The following is a 13,023-nucleotide window of genomic DNA, read 5'->3' on the forward strand; positions in this document are numbered from 1 at the left end:
ATGAGATCCATCAGCTCCCAAGCAGATCAGAGCCACAACAAGTGTGTTTATGACAGCCAGCCCATGCTACTGATACATTTTTATTTCTAGATCCAGAAAGGAAATGTTTCAAGTGGAAAATTAGGCATCTAGGATGCAGGGCAGTGGTGGACCTTCCTCAGGTACTGTTCTTCTCTGCAAAGCAGCATTACTGACTGCCTTGTACCTCAGTGGTCTAAAATAATTAGAAATACAAAACTGCTGAGTGATTGAGCCATTCCTTCCTTGCTAACAGTGTGAGCTTGATGGAGGTAGAAAGGCTGCAAATGATATGGCCATAATAGTAAAGGCAGGCTATGAAAAGTGCAGAGTAACGCGGCAGATTGCTTGTTTGGCTTTCACCCACAGTCAGGTCTGTGGAAACTGGTTCCTCCAAAATGGCAGAGAAGCAATTGAGTGTAAAATCTCACTATGAGAAGCCAGTGTCCACAAAGGAGGCAGAGAAGTCCTGCAAATTTATTCAAATAAAAAAAGGAGAGAGTCCACTGGGACATATCCCCGTGGGGTCTCTCTCGAAATTTTGGAGGGCGCAGCCTCTCTTTTTTATCCCAAACTCCCGACCACATGTTGCTCTCTTCCTTTCCCCATTGTCTGAAGTACTAGGAAGGTACAGCCTTCCCGAACTGCCTATTGCATATTCCCCCTTCAAAGTGTAATTTTACCCCAAAGTTCAGAAGTTCAGGCTTGTGCAGAGTCCCCAGCTTGTCTGTTTCAGGAGTTAGGCTGTCTGGGCTCCATAACAAACCTGCTGCTTGAAGTTAGGGGACACATTAAGACCCATTTCAAAGACCTCAACCCATGGAATTGTTTGAAAAGACATTAGCACACATTTTCCCTACCGAGGCCTCCTGGTTTGTGTTTGTGTCCTGCCGCAGCAGCCCAGCAGAAGCCCAGACTCTACTGCCCAGCATTTCCCTGAGCCTTACGACTGCCTGCTCCAGCCATGCCCCTCTCCCCAGAGCACCAGGGGGATAACCCGAGCCCCGCTGCCTGCATCCTGCCCTGACCCCCATCCGCCCGGCCCTGGGCAGCAGCCCCGTGCTGGGGGTGGAACGAGGCCTCGTTCGCTGGGGCCAGCGGAAGTCACGGGCACAAAGAAGGAATAAGAAACGATGCTTGTGGCTGACCCCTCCTCTCCAAAGGCTTTCTTTCCATCTTCCAAAGCTCGGTGCCTGCCGTTACTCGGCAGCTGGAAGTGGGCAGAGCCTGTCATTCGACCTGAGCAGGCAGAACTTGTTTCCTGAGACAGTCTGAACTCCCCCCTCCTCCCGAGCCTTCCACAAGCTTTACTCCAGGTCTACAATTTGAAGGTATGGTGAGCACCCTGTAAAGGTAATACTCTGCATGAAGACTTTGTTAATCATACAGGAGATCCCAAAAGTGGGCAGGATTCCCAATCCAGGGAATCATTAAAGATGTTAAGGGACTTGAAAGGATCAAAAATACTCTTTCTTATTTCTGGTTTTCAGAGATTTTAGTGCATTTCGCACCATCACAGGAAGAAGGGAAGAGGTATCACTAATATAATTTGTCCTTACAGATTTTACATGAATCCCGGTTTTGTGAACAGACGTTGATACACTTCTGACCTTCAATAAGCAGATTTGCTCTTGAGTTGTAAAGGAGCTGAACCTGCCTAAGGCAATATATTGGCTATGTCACTGCTTTCTATCAATCTTTTACATATTCTCCAACAGCTATGCAAACTATATATTTTAACCAGAACTCAGTATGTAATTTTTTTGTGCTAGATGCCTGATTGGTTAGACTGAGCAAGCACAACTTCTTTAAATGTCATCCTCTTTTCTGACACCACATTTTAAATTATTTGACTTGGAAAGGGCTAACAGACCTCCCAATCAAGTGTTTTTTGAGACAATGTTTTAAACATGTGGATGAAACATATATGCATATAAAACCTCATCCAAGGGAAGCATATAATGGAATTGAAGCCTTACTAAATAACCTTGTTACTGCATACCTAAATAAGATTCCTCAGAGATCACGTCTTTCCTCAGGGTCGTTCCCTTCTTGGCAGTGCCTAAGCATGTTTCCACTACAAGGTGGACGACTGGCCTCCCCCCACCCCCGCCGGGGTTGGGATCGTTTGTGGAGGCACTTGCTCTGCATTTTCTCTTCTCTGCTGTGATCAGAGGCAGCAGGTGCCTTGTGGCCATTAGCAAGTGAGATGCTCCATGGTATAGGAGTGTTAGAAGGAACAGTCTGAATAATACTGTATGCTAATAATTAATACTTTATTTGCTGGTTTTGTATAATTTAATTGCATAGCATTGCAAGGAAATCAGCAATAGTACATTCACAGTGTGTAGCATAGTTGCCAGGATTTACAGCTGTGTAAATCCCATGGGATTCATTCGCATTGGTTAGCACTGGCTGTACACTGGTGACCTGAGTGACATTGTAGCACAAGGCTTTTCTGCCCAGACACACACACGCTTTTCTCACCTCTCCACAGGGAACTAATTGAACCAGCTGTGAGCACAGCTGCAGATTAGAGGTAAGAGTGTGTTTGTGTGTGGAAAAGCACCAGAAGGGGGCAAATAAGTCAAAGGGAGAGCACACAAAGGTTTTCAGACCATCAGCCAGGATTCCTGAATTCTTGAAAGGCTGGCATTCATAAGTCACTTTATCATTCATGTCTTTAAGTAAGAAGAGTCTGTAAGTTTGACTAATTCTACACAAGGTAGCAGGGTTTGAGTTAAGCTGGGATGCGGAGATGTCCAGAGCTGATCACTTAGCAGAGGTGCAAGGAGTTCAAGCATCAGGGAACAGGCTTCTTGTGCTCAGCATGGCCAGAGATGAAGGAAAGGTCTGTTCTGTTGGTCCCCATGCTGGATCCTCACCCTTCATGTTGCACTGCATTGACTGTCAGCAGTGCTAAAAAAATATTTCAAAGCAGAGCAAAGTATGCAAGATGCTGTTCCAGAGGCACTTCTTATCACAGTGCTAAAAGAGGGCTGAGCAGATAGTGCAGGCATCCTGGCAAATGTGCACAATTCATGGGACCAAAGCAGAGCAGCAGCCTGGCAAGCAGATAAACACACTGCTGGTTTGCTTCCCAAGTTCTTCAGCATGGTGTGCTGTGATGAAGAAGAGTGGAATTTTCCATCTGGTTAAACAGACTTTGCGTGCCATCCTGCCGTCTCCCCACCATAGCAGCTTGCAGATGCCCATTTAGCTGCAGGCTATGAACGGTGAGATTTCTCAGGGGCTTCTCCTAGGTCAGGAACAATCACTGGAAAAGTAGATCAGAGAGCTCACAGAGGAGGTGGCCTGATAAGCTGGGAACGTGCCTTCCCTTTGGCTCAGTTTCTGTAATGAGCTGTGAGATAGCTTGTGTTGCCTCCGTTGACAGCTTGCAGCCAGCACAGCACCACTCCAAGCTTTTCTGAGCAAGGACTTGAGCCCCACATGCCTGCCTAAGCTCAGCCTAACCTCTACAGGCATCTGGGGCCACCTCATGACCCCTATGCTTTATGACCTATGACAGGAGATGGGGAGAAAACTCCCTGTGTGGGAATTTGGAAAGGATGCTTGGTTGGAGGCAGGAGTGATCCCATATACTGTGACTGCCTACACATGACTGTGCTGTGTGCTGGCACAGGACAGCCAGCTTGGAGCACCCTTCCCATCTATGGAGACCTTCCAAATCACAGCCCAGTACTGTCTGTGCATGCTACCTGCATGGGTCAGGGAAATCCAGGCACCAGATCTGTGCAGTCTCAGTGGGTGAAGTGTGCTCAACAAACCCTTCTGTAGCACCAAAGGGGGCGAACCAATCCCTGAGACCACCAGCTCTTGAGAACTGTTTGAAGAGATGGCCATGCTTCCCCCTGTAATACTTCAAAGATGTAGCAGAAGAGGCAAAGCTTATGAAGCTGAACCTGTTCAACTGTTAATTTGAAAGCTGGTTTATTGATTTCAGACTGCATTAATATGTTAATATGTTAATATATAAAAGAGTGATTTGTCAGAAATCTTGCTGACAGGACAAGATACAAAGATAGGCAGAAAGCTACATATGCCTTTTGTATAAGATACCATTTGAAAACAAAAGCAGTTTGGCAAGGAGATGCATGTAGAGTCACCTGCAGTCCGAAAGAGGAGATCCTGTATCTTTCTGATACAGCTTTCAGAAGATACAGCTTTCCACAATGGGAAAGATTTGGAGATTCCTGCTGGATCTGGGAACCTTTGAGTTCTCCACTTGGGGTCTTATAGCAAGGTCCTACCCCAAGGTGAACAGATGTTTTGTCAAAATTAGGAACCTAAGAAACATGACAGAAGAGTTTCATTAATGGAGTGAAATAAAGTCTCTGAAGAAGAGGGAGTTAGAGTGTGTTTTTTCTAGACAAAACTTGAGAGAATAAAATACAAAATCCATGAGGAGTGGTTGAAAGCAGATGGTTTTAGGGGATTCTGCAGTTCAATGAAGGAAAGCAAATGGGGTAGATGTCCTCTGAAGTCTTGTGGATTTTAATTCTTCTCCTTCCAGAAAGCCATTCAATAACAGGGTAGACTCTCTGTTATTGAATGGAAACCAAATTGCAAAATCAAACTCCAGAAGTCAACATAACGCTTCAGTCTGTAGTTCAAGATCTCACTTGGAAGGAGAGGAAGAGGAACCATGTGAATCCATGCTGAGGGAAGTGGTGATTTGAGGGAGCATTTGGAAAAAACTTGGAGGTGCTGCTGTCCCAGTGACAGCTGCAGGATCATCCACCTTGACTAAGACTCTCATACCACAAACCTCATTTGCATTGTGTCTAAGACTGACTGCCGGTGCTGTATGCATGAGTGTTTGACTGTCCATGGTAATTAAGCTACAGCTTCTTGGTGTGTCAATGTCAGCATTACCATTAGCATTAGTAGCTTCAGTTCGGCTCCTCTACAGCAGCTGACTGCTTCTTCATAGTGATTATGCATCATTTCCAGGGTCAGGTAGACCCAGGCTTATATAATTTGCCTGAAACTGTGGTGAATTCATGACCACCAGAAGATAGTAATGTAGGTTCTAAAATTTCTTTAAAATAGTATATTCTACTTAAAAGAAAATTAATTAACACAGGGCTATTCCTGTCCTGAAAAAGGAGGTCAGATTAGATGATCACACTTGGTCCCTTTTGTCCTTGTAATACATATACAAACACACAGCATTGTGTGCTGTTGGAGAAGAGCACAATGCCAATGCTAATACAATATGGAGAATGGTGAAGAAAATGGGCCAAGTTAAATCTGGACAAATATCTCATCAGAGCAGCAGAAGTGAAGCCTTTCCATCCTGTTTTCCCAGCTCAGAGAAGGCAGACACCCCATAGCAGTATCAGACCAAGCCACTTGAAGCAACAGAAAGGCTTTGTGACATCCTCTGGTTTGTACGACTTATTAATAGAGGATGCCCAAATGAAAGTCACATGCTGTTGTTGCAAAATCATGCAAGCTATTCCCCTGAAATAATTAATTGCTAGTTCAGACATTTCAGTGGCATGGAACAGGGTGTATATGAAGGTGCTCTATTGCAGAGTCTTAGCCACGGAAACAAACCATGCTCAGAACAAATAAAAATTGTTTCCACTACTGTTCAGAAGACTGCTGCTGCTACTGCCAGTGATTGTTTGTTTTGTTTTTTAATTGCTTGGCTACATAAAAAATGCCTTCAAACAATATAGTGTAACCTAAACATAGCTCCTCTCAACACAGCTGCTGTTCCAGTTTTGGCCTTCCTACTACCATGGTTGTCCTATGGGATAACATCATTCTGTACTGAAGATTCTTGGGTTACCAGGGACCTTCTAACATCACTCAAACCAGAAACTGTGGAGAATGATTGCTTCCAGCACAATATCCTTTGCTTCTTAAGAACCCAACTCTTATTCTTGGGTGGGATTCCCTTCTCCCTAACCATTCTTTGTTACCTCATCATCACCCACCTGTGGTGGAAGAGAGGCTGGGGAGTTAGGGAAGAGCAGCAGGAAAGTGCTGCTGAGGAGGGAACAGAGGAATGAAAAGACAAAGTGAGAAAAACTACAAAGGTGCATAACCCAAGCTCACTAGAGATAAGTCTGAGGGCACCGTGCTGATGTTAGAGAGATGGTGTGCTAGTGAGGTCCTTCAGTCTGTAATCTCCATGCTTGGGGAAGGGATGGAGATTGAGGTGGCAGCAAAGAAGCAAGGGTTATTGATGGGTTAGAAACCATGGAATCATCTGAGAATGGTCATGTAGGAATTAGGGCTTCTCCCTCCAAAAAGATGGTGGGATCAATAGGCCAACTGATGTGCATCTACACCAACACCCACAGCATGGACAACAAACAGGAGGAGCTGGAAGCTGCGGTACAACTGAAAAACTACAGCATAGTTGCCATCACATAGGCATGATGGGATAACTCACATGACTGGAGTACTGCAGTGGGTGGCTGTAGACTTCTCAGAAGGGACAGGCAAGAAAGGGGAAGTGTTGTGGTAAACCTGTGTGTGAGGGAGTGGTTTGACTGCCTCAAGCTTAATGATAGCATTTGATGCCACACGACTTTTGCTTTTTATATATACTTCATATATTCATAGCTTTGTAGACTATTATTGTATTGTATAGTTATATGGTTTCTTAGTTTACTTCAGTACTTTTCCAGTACTCTGTTAAAACAGACGCATTCCTGGAATCCTGTTCTAATCTTACTTCTTCAGTGAACCAAGGCCATTCTTCTGCTTTCCTAGGTATATAGACATAAACAATGTGGGGCTAGAACCAAGAGGGGAGGCTTCAGTAGGAGGCTAAACCAAGGGGGGAATTACTTCATTAACTGTACTTCTAACCAGGGGTTCTTGTCAACTATGCTAATATGCTAAACTTATAAAAGTGTCATAGCCCTATATCATGCGTGCATTTTGGTGTGCATTCTGCTGTGCGTTTTGGGCTGATAAAGGCATCTCAATGATAAGGTTGCATGCTTATGTTTATGGTTAAGGGGGAATGTCAATGACTGTCATAGACTGACCAACCAGGGAGAAGAGGCAGACAAAACATTCTATAACCAGCTGGAAAAATCCCCACAATTACTGGTGCTTGTTCTTGTGTGTGTCTTCAACTTACCAAATGTCTGCTGGAAATACAACACAGTGGAGAGAAAACAGTCTATAAGGTTCCTGGAGTGCGTGGAAGAGAACTGCCTGACACAGCTGGAAAGTGAGACAACCAGGGAAGCTGCCCTGCTGGACTTGCTGTTTGTGAGCAGAGATGGACTGGTGGGGGATGTGACAGCTGAGGCCTTCTGGACACAGCGATGATGAAGTGACAGAGTTTTTGATACTGGAGAAATAAGGAAGGAGGACAGCAGAACTGCCACCGTGGACTTCTGGTGAGGCCTCACCTCAAGTCCTGGGGTCAGTTTTTGGCCCTTCACCCCAATAAAGTCACTGAAGGGCTGGAGCATGTCCAGAGAAAGGAACAGAGCTGGGGAAGGGTCTGGAGCACAAGGCTGATAAGGAGCACTGAGGGAGCTGGAGGGGCTCAGCTTGGAGAAAAGGAGGCTCAGGGTGATCTTACCACTCTCTACATCACCCTCACAGGAAAGTGGAGCCAGGTAGGGGTTGGGCTCTCTTCCTGGGGAACAAGGGACAGGACAGTAGCAAATGGCCTCAAGCTGCACCAGGTGAGGTTTAGACTGGAAAAATTTCTTCACTGAAAGGGCTGTCCAGTTCTGGCACTACCCAGGGCAGTGGTGGAGTCTCCATCCCTGCAGGGATTTAAAGACCATATGGATGTGGCACTTGGGGGCATGGGTTAGTAGTGGGCTTGGCAATGCTGGGGGAATGGCTGAACTTGATGATCTCAGAGGGCTTTTTCAAACTGAACAATACCGTGCAGACCATGGGGGGAAAAAAAACACCTAAAGTTTGATCCTCACTATTTGCAAGCATGATTCAGAAGGAATGGAGTGAGATCAGACAAGGCAGGAGATGAAGGGATAAAGTCAGATGGCATTCATGTCACTCTATTGTGGGTATTCAGGTAACATGCTGGTCTGAAATGCCTCTTCCTGGGCAGATAGCAGTTTTCAGAAATAATGGTCTGGAGAAAGGGACAGTCTTCGTATGTACACTGCTTTCTCCCACCTCTGTGGCAAGGCACATCCAACTTGTAGTATTGAAGTCTACTCTTCTCCATATAGTAGGAAATTCTCTTATTGGAAGATTTTGCCTGAGTTTCAAGAAGAAATAATATATTTGTAACGGCAATCCATGGGAGTCGTGCCACGTGTCATTCTGTCAGAATGTATTTCATAGTGCTTCAAAGGGTGTACAAATATGGGCCCTGAGAAATGCTTCTACCAACTATGAATTTGCATGTGAGGTTGCATTGCATGTCTCTCTTTAGAGCAGCCTGAGCAATTGGGCACATGTAGAATTCAGCTGTCCAAACTTACAAGTGAGTGCAAGGAAACTTACTACAGTAATAAAGAAGAATCTCCCATTGGTATAAAGAGTTATGTAATAGTTAAAATGCCAAAAACACAGAGAGAAGGCACCTTGGTATCTTGCTGAAACAGACAGTGATTTTCCAGCCACTGTGACAAAGAACATAAATCTTGTGCTGATATTCAGCCAGGTAGCTGATGACTGTTGGCATCTTCACTGAAACTCCATTCTGCACAGAAACTGCAACAGTGCAGTGGAGAGAGCTGCTAAACCTGGGAGTCTGAGAACCAGGGAGGCCAATTGTGGAGTAGAAAGCACAGCCAACCACAGGCTGCAAGAGGCAGAGCAGAGGTGGGAAGGAATGAGAGATGCAGCCTGATCATGGAAAGGAAGAAAAGAAAAGACAGTACCACATTGGCATTGGAATTGTCTCTGTGCAGCATAAGCAGTGGAAGAAAGCTGCATTCCCAAGTCATGGGTAAAGCACAAAATACAGTAGAATAAATGTACAAATACAATAAGGCAAGTGATAATAAAAAGGTTTTAAGAAAGAACTTGTTTGTGACATCAAACCTGAATCAAGTCTCAAGTAGCTCAGGGAGAACAACTGCTAGTTTGTAGTGCAGCAGACAAGCATGGGGCTGGGAGGAAGAGTCAGAGGTGGATTAGGGCAGGGAAGAAAATCAAAATGACTCCTCACCCCTCTTGTCATGCTATGGGAATCAAGCGAGTTTCCACCAGGGAACCTCTCAGGGTGGGAGCAGGGGATTTATTTTACAGTGGCAGTGCAGTTTCTCAAACTGTTTGAGGAGAATGGTGCTTTTGAAAAGTCAGGCATCAGAGTAACCACTGTAAGAATATGCAGTTCACACTGGCTGTGCCTGTATAGTGATTTACAGGGACTGCTAAACCAAAAAAAAAAAAAAAAGTACATAACAAATCACACAAATTCCCAATGCGAACTCCTAGGAACTCCTAGGAGTGTGCAACACAAGTTCCCAGTGCATCTGGAAGAAGCAGGGAGCATGAGCTGGGCCTCAAAATAACTAAAATGCCTCAGTCACACACACTCTCAGCACAGCCAAGAAGAAAATGAGGGCACTTTAGAAAGAAAGACGCTTCAGAAATTCACAAAACTTTGTCTCATTCATCAGTTGAAACTACCCAGACAAAATTTGGTGGTAATAATTTTTGTCACTGGATATACAATTTTTTAGCTTCTCCGTCTTTGTTTTGTTGTCCCATCTGAAATTCTAACCAAATGTCCTAGCAGGTGCTGTCAGTGAGAACAACCTCACATGCTTTTTCTCCTTTAGCCCTCTGGGGCCTGATCTCCTTGACCCTTGCTCCTCCCTCCAGACTGCATCCAGGAAAATGCACCATAGAAGCATGGCTACATGGGGAAACTGCAGAGGACCATGAGACCTTGAAGACTATAAAAAACGAGGTAAAAAAGTTATGAGAGGCACTCGTAGGATGAAAAGCTACCAGTCTGATCCAAACCAAAACATTTATTTACATTTCTGAATTTTCATGAGCTTCATGTATGGTAAGAGTTTCGATTTTGACTCTTTGTTAAAAAATAGGGCAAAAATAGATGTTGAGATATTGGCATTTCCCATAGGAAGGAAATTCCATTATTTGAGTAGCTCTGTGAAACATGAAGGAAGTTCATTTGCAGAAAGTCTGCTAACTTGTAATGAAGGTCACAGCTGCATAATTGGACTCCGTTCCCAGGGCCAGTGAGCAATGCAGGAGAAAGAATTAATACCAACCCCCAAATTAAGGTTACTGTAACAAGGAGAACAAAACTATAGAATTGCAAAATCCAGGGAAGGGAGGGCTGAAGGATTCCTTAGCACACAAAGAAATCACATCTTTCCCCACGACAATTAGCAGCAGGGAATATCCCAGTGGCTTTTTACACTCCAGCAGAAAGTATCCATGTCCTAGGACAGGTCTAGGTATGGATGGTCCATATCCATCCTCCCAGTCACCACATGTTCAGGTGACAAGGCTGTGACACTTACCTGCCATTCACTACATCATGGTCCTGAAGGGTTTTTTTCCTGCAATTCAGAAAAATCAAGTACTTTCAAAAGACTGATATGCAAAGTGCTGGAAGCAAGGAAAGCCATGGGACAGTGGATGCAACCATCTACTTGTGTTTTGCATCCCAGCCTCACAGCCTCAACACCTCCTCCAGGTTGTCTGTCCAAACTGGACACTCTTAACTGCATTCTAACAGAGACTCACACAGGAGATTTACCTTATTACAAGTCAACTCTTAGCCCTTTTATAGGTGTTTTGCTTTTTAAAGATCAATTAGAAATCAGTCTTTCTTAAAAATTAGAGATTATAAAGAAGGAGTTTTCTGCTGGACCTGCAAACCTCCCCTTTAGACACACAAGCCCTTAGTCAAAATTTGTCTCAAGAGTCATTTGCCCAGAACTTCACTTGTTTAGGATCTGGGTCTTTCCAATATGGGCAAAGATACTGATGCTGTCTGGATTTATACCTTTTTTTCTTTTACATATTTTCTGTATTCTTTACACATATATTTGTAGCTTTGTAGTCTATTATTGTAACTTAGTTTCAATATTTTCCTAGGCATAAAGACAAAACAAATTCCAGGACCCCTATGTTGTCTTGGTTCTCCTTAGAAACCAAGGTTGAAATCAGCTCTTCAAGATATATTTTTATAAACAGAGCCTGGTCCTTATCTGAGGGAGGAGGATTTAGAAGGTGCTAGAGCTAGGAGGCATTTCTTCATGGAATGTACTTCTAATTGGGGGGGGGGCCTTGTCAGATATGTTAATTTGCAGAATCTATAAAAATGGTACACGGGTTACACGGGGCAAGCATCTTCAGCGTTTGTCACCTAATGGACTGTGCACCTAAGGATCCTTACATAAAGGTACTCCCTTTTATTATCCTGTGTCTGGCTCATATTTCTAGGACTAGAGAAAAAGGCATCAGTACAGACCGAGGACATATCTAAGGATGGAAAGGGTGCAAAACTGCCCTGTCCCTATGTAACATTTTTTGTCTACTTGTGGAATTAGCATAAATCATTTTGAAAGGTGCTTAGTGGAGGAAATTTCCAGGGGGCTGATTTTGGAAAGCTGTTTCCCATCAAACCCTTCCTTTATCTTCAAGTAGCTGTGCAAGGATAGCATCAGAACACCCTCTGGAAGGTGACTCCATGACAAGAGGTGCAGTTGTCATGTCTTTTCTCATTGCCTCTCACAAGGTAACATTGTGAGTGTCCTTTTTACCCATTGTTGAAAACTTAGAGCATCATGTGGCCTCTGATGTGAATGATCAAGTGTGCCCTGCACTCCTAGAATGAGGAGAGACTTGGGGGAGTTAGCTGACCATAGGGTTTGTTCCCCAAGGATTGCTCTACCCTGGAAAAATTGCCTGGGCATCAGGCAGCACCATCCTGAAGCAGAGCTCTTCACCTCCTCCATAGCTTCAGGCTGCTGCTCTGTGTCCTATTTAATAACTCAAAGTTGCCTGGAAATTGTCACAGGTACAAGTCAAAATATGGAAAAAGTTGCCAAAGGAGAAGATTTAAGGCACTTGTCACTGCAAGTTTATGGCTTAAAAAGGCCTATGCGCGCTAATCAGGGGATTAAAAACCAGGGTAGGAATTAGCAGAGATTCTAGGAGCCAAGCTGTACTTCAGGCATAGGAGGTGGAAAGGACGACCATTCACTGTTAGCTAAACACTGCTGCCTGAGGTGGAATCAGGCAATAGAACAGCATTTGAGGGGTGGCCAAGTGCACAGCTGCTCTGCCACTCTCTGTGTAGCACCAGAAATGCACTAGTCTCGCATAGGAGTGCTCTGCTGCAGGTCATCAGCCCCCAACAGTGCCAACAGCGCTGTCAGGGGCCTTCTGCAAGACCAGCTTCTGACCAAGCTTCGTGAGAAGCAGGGGCATGAGGAATAGATGTCCTTTCTCTGGGACTGCCCCAGCAATGGCCGATGTGAACCATCGGAAGAAGCAAAGAAGATCAACCATGTACCAGGTTGGTCCACCACAATCAGTCTCCCTTTACATCTGTGGCTGGACTGGCTCTCAGACACATTTCTGCAGGATTTCAGTGCATGGTACAGGCAGAGCACACCTATTCCCCAAAACCAGAAACATTAATTTTGGAATAACAATATTTTCTGGGGTAGCCCATTCCAATATGTGTTTTTCTGGAAAGATGACTGAAACCTTGCAGGGCATAATGCTTGAATTTACAGTCCCCACTTGACACTTGCGTGACCTGAGATGTTGATGAACCTTCAATAAGAAAATTAGGGTCATTAGTGCCATGTGAGCCATGGAACTGTGTGAAGACCAAGCAATTTATTGAGTTCAGAGAGTATGTCCTTGTCTCCTAATGCAGCGATGGCTTGTGTCTGGAGCAAGTTTAAACAAGGAGAATGACACAGTCATGACTCCAAATGGCTCACTGAGCAAAGTCCCATCTAATCACCACCCTGATTTATGGTTGCACTCAATGATTTTAAAGTTCTTTTCAAACCTAAG

This window comes from Vidua chalybeata, chromosome 27, assembly GCF_026979565.1.
Source record: "Vidua chalybeata isolate OUT-0048 chromosome 27, bVidCha1 merged haplotype, whole genome shotgun sequence".
Lineage (NCBI taxonomy): Eukaryota > Metazoa > Chordata > Aves > Passeriformes > Viduidae > Vidua > Vidua chalybeata.